At 49.7% G+C, this 11,802-nt stretch overlaps 1 pseudogene; it reads right to left on the bottom strand.

The window, feature by feature from the left end:
• Positions 1 to 376: 376 nt before the first annotated feature.
• On the bottom strand, positions 377 to 11,389 carry LOC142910838 (putative RNA-binding protein 46 pseudogene; annotated as a pseudogene).
• Between the last annotated feature and the right edge of the window lie 413 nt (positions 11,390 to 11,802).

The following is an 11,802-nucleotide window of genomic DNA, read 5'->3' as shown; positions in this document are numbered from 1 at the left end:
GTGACACCTGCTGACATCACAGGGTGACACCTGCTGACATCACAGGGTAACACCTGGTGACATGACAGGGTGACACCTGCTGACATCACAGGGTGACACCTGCTGACATGACAAGGGGTAACACCTGCTGACATCACAGGGTGACACCTGCTGACATCACAGGGTGACACCTGCTGACATCACAGGGTGACACCTGCTGACATCACAGGGTGACACCTGCTGACATCACAGGGTGACACCTGCTTGCATGACAGGGTGACACCTGCTGACATCACAGGGTGACACCTGCTGACATCACAGGGTGACACCTGCTGACATCACAGGGTGACACCTGCTGACATCACAGGGTGACACCTGCTGACATGACAGGGTGACACCTGCTGACATGACAGGGTGACACCTGCTGGCCTGGCAAGGGCTTAACAGGTACAGCCACAGAGGTAACAACCAATCAGGGAAGGAGGCGCATTTGGGGCAAAGGCAACAGGTGGGGCTAGCCGAGTTACTCCGGTAACCTGCTCAAAAGGTTCCACGAGAGGGCGTGGCCGGAGGCGGGGCCTAGCCACGCCTCTGGCCACGCCCTCTCGTGTAACCTGCTCCAAGGTTTCACGAGAGGGCGTGGCCGGAGGCGGGGCCTAGCCACGCCTCTGGCCACGCCCAGTCCACCTTGATGGTCCGGCCCCATAGCTGCAAGTTGATTCGAAGGAGCTTCCGCCGGGCCATGGCGGCCGCATGATGGCTCCGGTACTCGATGAACGCGTAGCCTCGGTTGAGGGTTTTGTCCCGGTAACAGACGCTCATCGTGACGTCCACCACGCCCTCCGTGGCACCGCTCATCGCCATCATCACCTCCGCTCGCTTCTTGTCCTTTGGCAGCCCCCCAATGAAGAGGTGGCGATTGTCCACGCTGAAGTGGACTCCAATGCGGCGTCCGGGACGGATCTCGAATTTGTTGAGTTTCTTGACGGCATCCATGGCTTGGGCGAGCGTCGCGTAGGTAGCGAACGCATAGCCGCGGGTCTCTCCGCTATAATCCATCATGAGGCGGAGCTGGTAGAGCTTCCCCACCATCTCCAGCACGGGCACCAGCTCATCCTCGTAGAGGTCGCGCGGGATCCCCCCCAGAAACACCTCGCAGCCACGGGCGGGAGGGGGCCCCTGCCAGTCGGGCGGCGGTCCGAACTTCCTCTGTCTGCTCTCCTGGACGATGCTGTACCCCGTGCGCAACATGAGGTCCAGCAGGACCTTCATGCAGGCCATGTCGAGCACCGATGGTTTGGCTACTACGGTGGTGCTGGGGCAGCGCCTTGGGGCCCGGTGGAGCCCTTGACACTCCGCGCGGTCGCCTCGTGCCGACAAAGCCACGGGGGGAATCAGCTCCTGAAAAGCCAAATCCCCGGCAGGAACTCGCTCGGCCCAAACCTACAGGCCAGCAGTGAAGAGAGGAAGAGAGAGTGGAGACGGATGGAGAAAGAGAGACGCGTTTGTTCTGTCCATGGGCCTAAATGTGACGTTAGCGTAGCCTGTGCAGTATGCATACAGCGCTTTTGTCAATCCACTGCTCGATGAAGCCCTCCCCCACAATGCGCAGAGGAAACAAGAAACACAAACTCACACGGTTCCCGGCATGCGTTTGTTTGTCCTCGGAAATGTTCACCGAGCGATGATTTTGCGTTTCGAGCGGCGTTTGACTTCGCGCGGTGAACTTCGCCCGTGATGACATCACTGGGCATGACAGGAGAGGTCGGCACTGACTTTTAGCGCCGGTTTTTTTCTCCCCATCCAATAGTCCATGAGACGCTTCAAAATGAGACCGTTTTGCCGGTATCAAAGTATGACAAAATAAGAATAGATTTGATCCTTTTTTGGCAATAAACCGGGTGTTTAGATGTTAAAACACCAAACAGAAACCTTCTTCAATGAATCTTAAGATCTGTTTTATTGCCAGAAAGGATACAACCTATTCATATTTTTTCATAGCCCATGAGATGTCTCCTTTGTCGGTACCACGTGAGGTGGCCTAAATTGAGCAGTTTCAATTTCTCTACGTGGCCAGTGATAAACAAATGCAATAAGTGAGACTATCAAGTAATTTACTTTCATTTTCCATCCAAATAAATGGGTACGACTTAAGTTTTGCTACCTTAGGTGGTACCGAGTTCTGCTCTGGACCATGAGTGGGCCGTTTAATCAATTTTGGCCAGTTTTCAACATTGTTAGGTCCCTAACAGCAACAGAGCTGTTGTACTACAATTGTGTTCATATTGGATCATCTTTACAACAGAGCAGACATGCAGACAGAGCTAATGCTTAATGCTTTCAAACCCTCATTGTTGAAATGTGAGTTTACTTGCAAATGGAAGCACAGTCCCAAATCATGACCGCAGAATGGTTGGAGCGAGTTGTTGGGGAGGGTGGTGGGTCTGGGGTTGAATTGCCATCATCAAAGCAGCACACGCCCCCCACCTTATGAACCACACAGAGTAATCACGCGAGCCAGACGTTGTATAGAAATGATTATTGTTGTTAGTGTAGCGTTCACCAAAACGATCCAGCATATGTTTTATTTGGTCACGCCATTCATATTCAGATATTCATTTTGCTTGTGTTTCAGAGTCGGCCGATTCATCTTTGATCTCATGAAGATGCCAAATCGCAAATAGGTTTTGATCAAGTTGCTAAAAGGATACAATTTTTAAATGGATATTTTAAATCAATGGAGTGCATGTTTTACAATTCACGTAGCTCAATAACGAAATAAATAATATCGCATGGTTTTAATTAAGTAAAATATTTTATATATATGAATTTATAAATGTGTCATGAATTATGGTGATGAATTTTGATTTGACCATCTCTTAAATAACCGCAGTTATAATTAGAGCTGGGATATCATCATATTTCTCAAGTCGTCGATCACTCAACCAAATATATCGGTTTCATTACTCGACAAATTGGAAAATAATAAGTTTTTTTTTTAAATTTGTCCGCATATGTGCCACTGGATGGGAGGTTATGGGCGCGGCATAATCAGTTGTATCATGCTGGGCGTGGCTTGTAGGGGGTTTCCTACCTTCGGGAAGCGTGACGCTGAAACGGTCCCTGTTTTTTAATCCACCCGAGTTACTGACCACGCGTTCCTCTGGTTAAGGAACCTTCACGCAAACTGCGGTCATCCTCGCAGTGCCTTTTGGCTCAGCCACCGAACAAAGACGGTCACGGTGTCGCACGCTGTCAGGTGTGTTTCTGCAGCCGCCTGGAATACTTTTTATTACTATATTAGGAAGCCACTGGAGCTATGCACATTCACATCTAGATTTAAAACTCATTTCTTTAGAACTGCTTTTTGTGTTCTAAGCTCTTTCGGTAAAGTCATGTTGAAGGGAAACAATAAAATAATAAAATATATAAAACACAATAAAAATTCTCACGACGTTTCGACCATAACACAAACGGTCATCATGATTTTTATTGTTTTATATATATTTTATTACTTTATTGTTTCCCTTCAACGTGACTTTACCGAAAGAGCTAAGAATATGAATTACTGCAGTCACGAAAGCTTTAAATCAAAATGTAACTGCTTTGTGTTTAGTCTTTCGTCCTTCCCCCACATCTCTGATTGGCACGGTTAACTACCGTACAGCGTGAAAGAAGTTCAACAACATACATGCACACAAAAGTTATAAGTCAATTCACTTAATCGACTAATCATATCAGCTCCTAGCTATATTGCACTCTTTGTAGGTGAGTAGGTCGGTAGCTGCGCTACTGTTGTGACATTGCCTACACGATTAACTCTGCGGTGGCGAATAGCGTGAATGGTGTGTGTGTGTGATAATTATACATGACGACAGTGGTGTAGCTTGTACAGAATAAGTTAACACGATTTTTTATTTAGAGAGCATCTACATGCAACCGAATCTCACGACGCTATACCACAACAGACGCGTGCACCTAACCGGTAACAACGAGGCGTGATATTTGTCCGGTATTTTAAGAGAGAGACGGCCATAGGCAGAGAAGAGGAGGAAATGTATTTAGCTTGGACGTGGACAGATGGTTGAGGGAAGTAAGTTCCAGATCTTGGAGGCAGCAAGAGGAGAAGGCGAAGCAAAAGACGAACCGAGGGTTGACCTCTACACAAGGAGAAGGTCAACTCGCTGCTTCGATCAGAAACCTTCGGCTCCTGCGGCGCAGAGCGCACGGAGGCGGTGCCTGGTGTAAGAGGGGAGATGAGGCTTGCACGTTGGAACCGGCGACAGTTGAATCCATATTCAGAGACGTTCGATTTGTGTACAGGATACATCACGTGAGAGCCCGGAGTGCAGCGGAGGGGGGCGAGGCTGATTCATTCGGCCTCAGAGGAACGCCGTGACCCTCAACCGGTCCGTCATCAGTCTCAGCCGTGGTCTATCCGCTGCGGGGTGAAGGGCACCCCCCTTGTCAGTCGCTCTCGGTACTGCAAGGGCCACGTTACACTTCACTCCTGCGTCACGAAGCGATCCCGTAGCGCCGTCTCTACACGGGTTGGGCCAGACGTGGGCAAAGGACGGCCCGTTGGGCTTTTTAATCCGGCCTGCCGAACTTGTCCAAATATTATTATTGTTTTTGTTGTTAAATTAAATTTTACCTTTCTCCTGTAATGCCCCCGTTTCCCAGATTAGACGGCGCACTTTGACCGGGAGTGCGGTAATTGTTTTGGGCGCAGGCCTCAGACGTTTTCGTGATGTTTGATCAGTCACGTTACGACACGTTTTTGTGTCGTTCATGTTCATGCAATTTGTTAAAATTGCCTTGCAAATGAACGCTTTGCTACCTGTTAAAGGCCAAATCCTTCCACATAATGATTTTTAACGCCGTCATTTATATTTAGTTCACACAAACGCTCCGTCCGTCTGTTCCTGGCCCGGCACCCTCTTGTCAAATTTTAGAACCCATTGGTGGCACCGTGAGTCAAGAAATCTGCCCACCCCTGGGTTGGACTCTCGGGCGCGTTCTGCGTTCCTCTGGCTGCCACTCGGACTGGAAGAGTCACACTCCGACTCGGTGCATCACACAGCCTTGAGAACAACGTTTAAACTATATTCTTAGCTCTTTCGCTAAAGTCACGTTGAAGGAGAAACAATAAAATAATATTGTTTTATAAATATTATGAGACCTCCTTTGCCAGTAACAAGATATAGGAATAGGTTTTACCCTTTTAACTGGCACAAAAACTGACACCTTTATTCAAGGCATCATGTTTGCAATAACCACAACACAAGCAGTCAAAATGCAAACAAAAAAGACAACTCTGATAATAATATTGGCACTGTCCTTGAATTTGATTGGTCCACACCCGAGACGGCTTTTCTTAGAGCCCAGTCTCCACTGGTGTTGGACCAGAAGACGCCAAAATTCAAGGACAGTGCATATTATTATCAGAGTTGTCTTTTTTGTTTGCATTTTGACTGCTTGTGTTGTGGTTATTGCAAACATGATGCCTTGAATAAAGGTGTCAGTTTTTGTGTCAGTAAAAAGGGTAAAACCTATTCCTATATGTTTTATATATATGTTATTATTTTATTGTTTCTCTTCAACGTGACTTTACCTGAAAGAGCTGAGAATATGAATTACTGCAGTCACGAAAGCTTTAAATCAAAATGTAACGTTTAAACTATTTCGTGGAAGTAAGTTGTTTTTGCTCTTGTCAGTAGGCGCATCTCTACACCTTGCAATGTCCTGCAACTGGCGGCGGCCTTGGGCTGCGGTCGTCTTTGCAACAGAGCTGCACTAAGCTCAGTGGGCCTCTTCAGCAGCTGCTGAGACTCAAGTCTGTAACGTGGATGAAGCAGCGGTGCAGTGGTTAGAACACTGAGCCATGACCCTATCCACCTGAGTTTAACTCCCACAATGGATAACATCAGTGGCCAATTACATAGGAACCTTGCCCTGTTCTGTCCCACCCGACATCCCCACCACCACCACCAACATCAACATCACCGCCACCACCAACATCATCACCACCACCGCCATCATCACCACCAACATCACCACCAACATCACCACCACCAACATCTCCACCACCGCCAACATCACCACCACCAACATCACCACCACCAACATCACCACCAACATCACCATCACCACCACCACCAACATCACCACCACCAACATCACCACCACCACATCACCACCACCACCAACATCACCATCACCACCACCACCAACATCACCACCACCAACATCACCACCACCAACATCACCACCATCAACATCATCACCACCAACATCACCACCACCACCAACATCACCACCACCACCAACATCACCACCACCAACATCACCACCACCATCAACATCACCACCAACATCATCACCACCACCAACACCATCACCACCACCACCACCAACATCACCACCAACATCACCACCACCAACATTACCACCACCAACATTACCACCACTAACATCACCACCAACATCACCACCACCACCACCAACATCACCACCACCAACATCACCACCACCACCACCAACATCACCACCACCACCAACATCACCACCACCAACACCACCACCACCACCAACATCACCACCACCAACATCCCCACCACCACCAACATCACCACCACCACCACCACCAACATCACCACCACCAACATCACCACCACCACCACCATCACCACCACCACCAACATCACCACCACCAACATCACCACCACCAACAACACCACCACCAACAACACCACCAACACCACCAACATCACCACCAACATCACCACCACCAACATCACCACCACCATCATCACCACCACCACCACCAACATCCCCACGACCACCAACATCACCACCATCACCACCAACATCACCACCACCACCACCAACATCACGACCACCACCAACATCACCACCACCACCATCACCACCATCACCACCACCATCACCACCAACATCACCACCACCATCACCACCAACATCATCACCACCAACATCACCACCACCAACATCACCACCACCAACATCACCACCAACACCACCACCATCACCACCACCACCAACATCACCACCACCACCACCATCAACACCACCACCACCACCACCAACATCACCAACATCACCACCACTAACATCACCATCACCACCACCAACATCACCACCACCACCACCATCACCACCACCAACATCACCACCACCATCACCACCACCAACATCACCACCATCACCATCACCACCACCATCACCACCATCACCAACACCAACATCACCACCAACACCACCACCATCACCAACATCACCACCACCACCATCACCACCACCACCAACATCACCAACATCACCACCACTAACATCACCATCACCACCACCAACATCACCACCACCATCACCACCACCAACATCACCACCATCACCACCACCACCATCACCACCACCAACATAACCACCACCACCAACATCACCACCACCATCACCACCACCAACATCACCACCAACATCCCCACCACCACCATCACCACCAACATCACCACCACCAACATCACCACCACCAACACCACCACCACCAACATCACCACCACCATCACCACCACCAACATCACCACCAACATCCCCACCACCACCAACATCACCACCACCATCACCACCACCAACATCACCACCAAAATCACAATCACCACCAACATCACCATCATCACCACCACCATCACCACCACCACCACCATCAACATCACCACCATCACCACCACCATCACCACCACCACCACCATCACCACCAACATCACCACCACCATCACCATCATCACAATCACCACCATCACCACCACCACCAACAACACCACCACCAACATCACCACCACCACCACCAACATCACCACCACCAACATCACCACCATCACCATCACCACCATAACCACCACCACCAACAACACCACCACCAACATCACCACCACCACCATCACCACCATCACCACCACCACCAACAACATCACCACCAACACCACCACCATCACCACCAACATCACCACCACCACCACCATCAACACCACCACCACCACCAACATCACCAACATCACCACCACTAACATCACCATCACCACCACCAACATCACCACCACCACCACCACCATCACCACCACCAACATCACCACCACCATCACCACCACCAACATCACCACCATCACCATCACCACCACCATCACCACCATCACCAACACCAACATCACCACCAACACCACCACCATCACCAACATCACCACCACCACCATCACCACCACCACCAACATCACCAACATCACCACCACTAACATCACCATCACCACCACCAACATCACCACCACCATCACCACCACCAACATCACCACCACCATCACCACCACCACCATCACCACCACCAACATCACCACCACCACCACCAACATCACCACCACCATCACCACCACCAACATCACCACCACCATCACCACCAACATCACCACCACCAACATCACCACCACCAACACCACCACCACCAACATCACCACCACCATCACCACCACCAACATCACCACCAACATCCCCACCACCACCAACATCACCACCACCATCACCACCACCAACATCACCACCAAAATCACAATCACCACCAACATCACCATCATCACCACCACCATCACCACCACCACCACCATCAACATCACCACCATCACCACCACCATCACCACCACCACCACCATCACCACCAACATCACCACCACCATCACCACCATCACCATCACCACCACCACCACCAACAACACCACCACCAACATCACCACCACCACCACCAACATCACCACCACCAACATCACCACCATCACCATCACCACCATAACCACCACCACCAACAACACCACCACCAACATCACCACCACCACCATCACCACCATCACCACCACCACCAACAACATCACCACCAACACCACCACCATCACCACCAACATCACCACCACCACCACCATCAACACCACCACCACCAACATCACCAACATCACCACCACTAACATCACCATCACCACCACCAACATCACCACCACCACCATCACCACCACCAACATCACCACCACCATCACCACCACCAACATCACCACCATCACCATCACCACCACCATCACCACCATCACCAACACCAACATCACCACCAACACCACCACCATCACCAACATCACCACCACCACCATCACCACCACCACCAACATCACCAACATCACCACCACTAACATCACCATCACCACCACCAACATCACCACCACCATCACCACCACCAACATCACCACCACCATCACCACCACCACCATCACCACCACCAACATCACCACCACCACCACCAACATCACCACCACCATCACCACCACCAACATCACCACCAACATCCCCACCACCACCATCACCACCAACATCACCACCACCAACATCACCACCACCAACACCACCACCACCAACATCACCACCACCATCACCACCACCAACATCACCACCAACATCCCCACCACCACCAACATCACCACCACCATCACCACCACCAACATCACCACCAAAATCACAATCACCACCAACATCACCATCATCACCACCACCATCACCACCACCATCACCACCACCACCACCATTAACATCACCACCATCACCACCACCATCACCACCACCACCACCATCACCACCAACATCACCACCATCACCATCACCACCATCACCACCACCACCAACAACACCACCACCAACATCACCACCACCAACATCACCACCACCAACATCACCACCATCACCACCATAACCACCACCACCACCAACAACACCACCACCAACATCACCACCACCACCATCACCACCACCACCAACAACATCACCACCAACACCACCAACATCACCACCACCAACACCACCACCATCACCACCACCACCATCAAAGACAAACTATAGAGATGCCCCCCCCCCCCCACCGTACGAGCCCTGGAACGAGACCCTTGGGGGGCGAGCCGCTGTTCAGTCTCCAGCAGCAGCAGCTGCCGCCGTGTGGCGCACGATGGGGTGACCAAGCGCCTGAGCGCGCGCCCGCCTTTGTCTCCCCAGCGAGCCCCATGCGGCCAACATCGCCACCCTGGGCCGGGTGAGCAATCTAGCCGAGACCGGCGACACTCCCGGGGACCAGGCCTCACTACGGCACTTACCGGCGCAAAGCTCCGTAGGTGTCTGGGGGAGGGGTCTTGATGAGGTTACACACGAAACTGTTTCCTAGTGCGCTGGTGGAAGAGGAGGTCGCTTATGTCCGACGTTCCGTGTCACTACCACGGACGGGTGACTTGCGCGCGTGCCTGTGATCGCGTCAGAGGCCTTAGCTTGACGCTTTCAGAAAACGTAGCGCGGATAGGCGATCACGTGTTTAGCGAGGCTGAGATTCCGTAGAACTGATAAGCACTGCCCGTAGACTCAGCACTGCCCATAGACTCATCACTGCCCATTCACTAGGAGACAGAAAACCCCAATAAGCTGAAATAGAAACCGAATAAACTTAGAGAGAAACCCGCGAAACGTAAAAAGCTATTGAATGCATGGCTGTGTGTGCTGCTTTGCATTGTCGTAGCTACGTATGCAGTCTGCAAGTTTTTTTTTTTATGTGGGCACGTGCAAATATTGTCTGGGTACATGAAAATATTTCTTTGAAAATGTGTCCTAGACAGTATATTTGAAAGTTTGTGAGTTAATAAAAGTAGAATTAAAACATTAGCACAATGTAGATTTGTATATTGTCGGGTAGAAATGTATTTATGATCTAATATTGGTTTAATAAAATTTATATTTTTACTTAGAATACTTTGCAATGCAATAGACTTAATACAATCACAACTTTGTCTTTTATATATATTTGGAGATGCAGTGAAAAACTTTCCCAAAATTCATCACACGGTTTCAGTTTTTTGATTTTCAGTTTTATTTATTTTGGTTATAGTCCCGTGAGCCATTCGGCTCTTGAATCGGGTGCAACCACAACAAGCAAAAAAACAAAAACACGACCAAGAAAAACATCTTACAGTGACTCTGTGTGACTGTGCAAACAGCACTGTCATGGCACGCAATGAGAGGGCAAATGTCATAAATATTCCTGTAAGCCCTCGCATCTTCAACATTAATGTTGCCATAGAAACGTTGTGGGGTGTTTTGCTTAATTTAAAAAAAAGAAAAATTATTATCTGTTATTTTTATTTTATTTTCTATCTTCGTGACTTTACCGAAATAACCAAGAATATTAATTCCTGCAGTCACCAAAGTTTTAAGTCAAAACATTCACACACGTTGACAAAGCCTCACCTTGTGTTGTTGTGGGCAGGTCGCTTCTGATAACAAGAGCGGTATAGGAACTCAAGCGGGCTTGGCCTGCTAACAAAAGAAAATAAAAACTGCGTGAATATTTACAATAAAACAAAGTTACAAAGTAACCAGCCGGGTGAAGACAAATTATACTTAAGCGAGATAATTAAAGTGAATGCAATCAGGCGAGGGCAGGAGGCAAGGCCCCGCGTGGCTAGGCCCCGCGATGTAAAGTTCCAACCTGGACATCGATTCCCATGCTCGCTGCTACTCAACTGACATCACTACGAGAGAGAGAGGCTCTACCTTGGTAAACAACAACAACAACCACCACCACCATGAGAATTTCTCACCTCGGATTTCAGTGCAAGCGCGGATCGGCAGCCTCCTGTTACCTAGCGACGTCACGCGGGTAAGCAAGTAACATGACGCCACTTCTGGGGTAAGAGACACGCCCCTCCCACAATGAGCGGCTCTGTAACTGAATAAATTATGTTAATG

The sequence above is a fragment of the Petromyzon marinus genome, unplaced genomic scaffold, assembly GCF_048934315.1.
Source record: "Petromyzon marinus isolate PM22_M1 ecotype Great Lakes invasive population unplaced genomic scaffold, UKy_Petmar_22M1.pri1.0 PM_G_Scaffold_155, whole genome shotgun sequence".
Lineage (NCBI taxonomy): Eukaryota > Metazoa > Chordata > Hyperoartia > Petromyzontiformes > Petromyzontidae > Petromyzon > Petromyzon marinus.
This window is presented reverse-complemented; position numbering and strand designations above follow the sequence as displayed.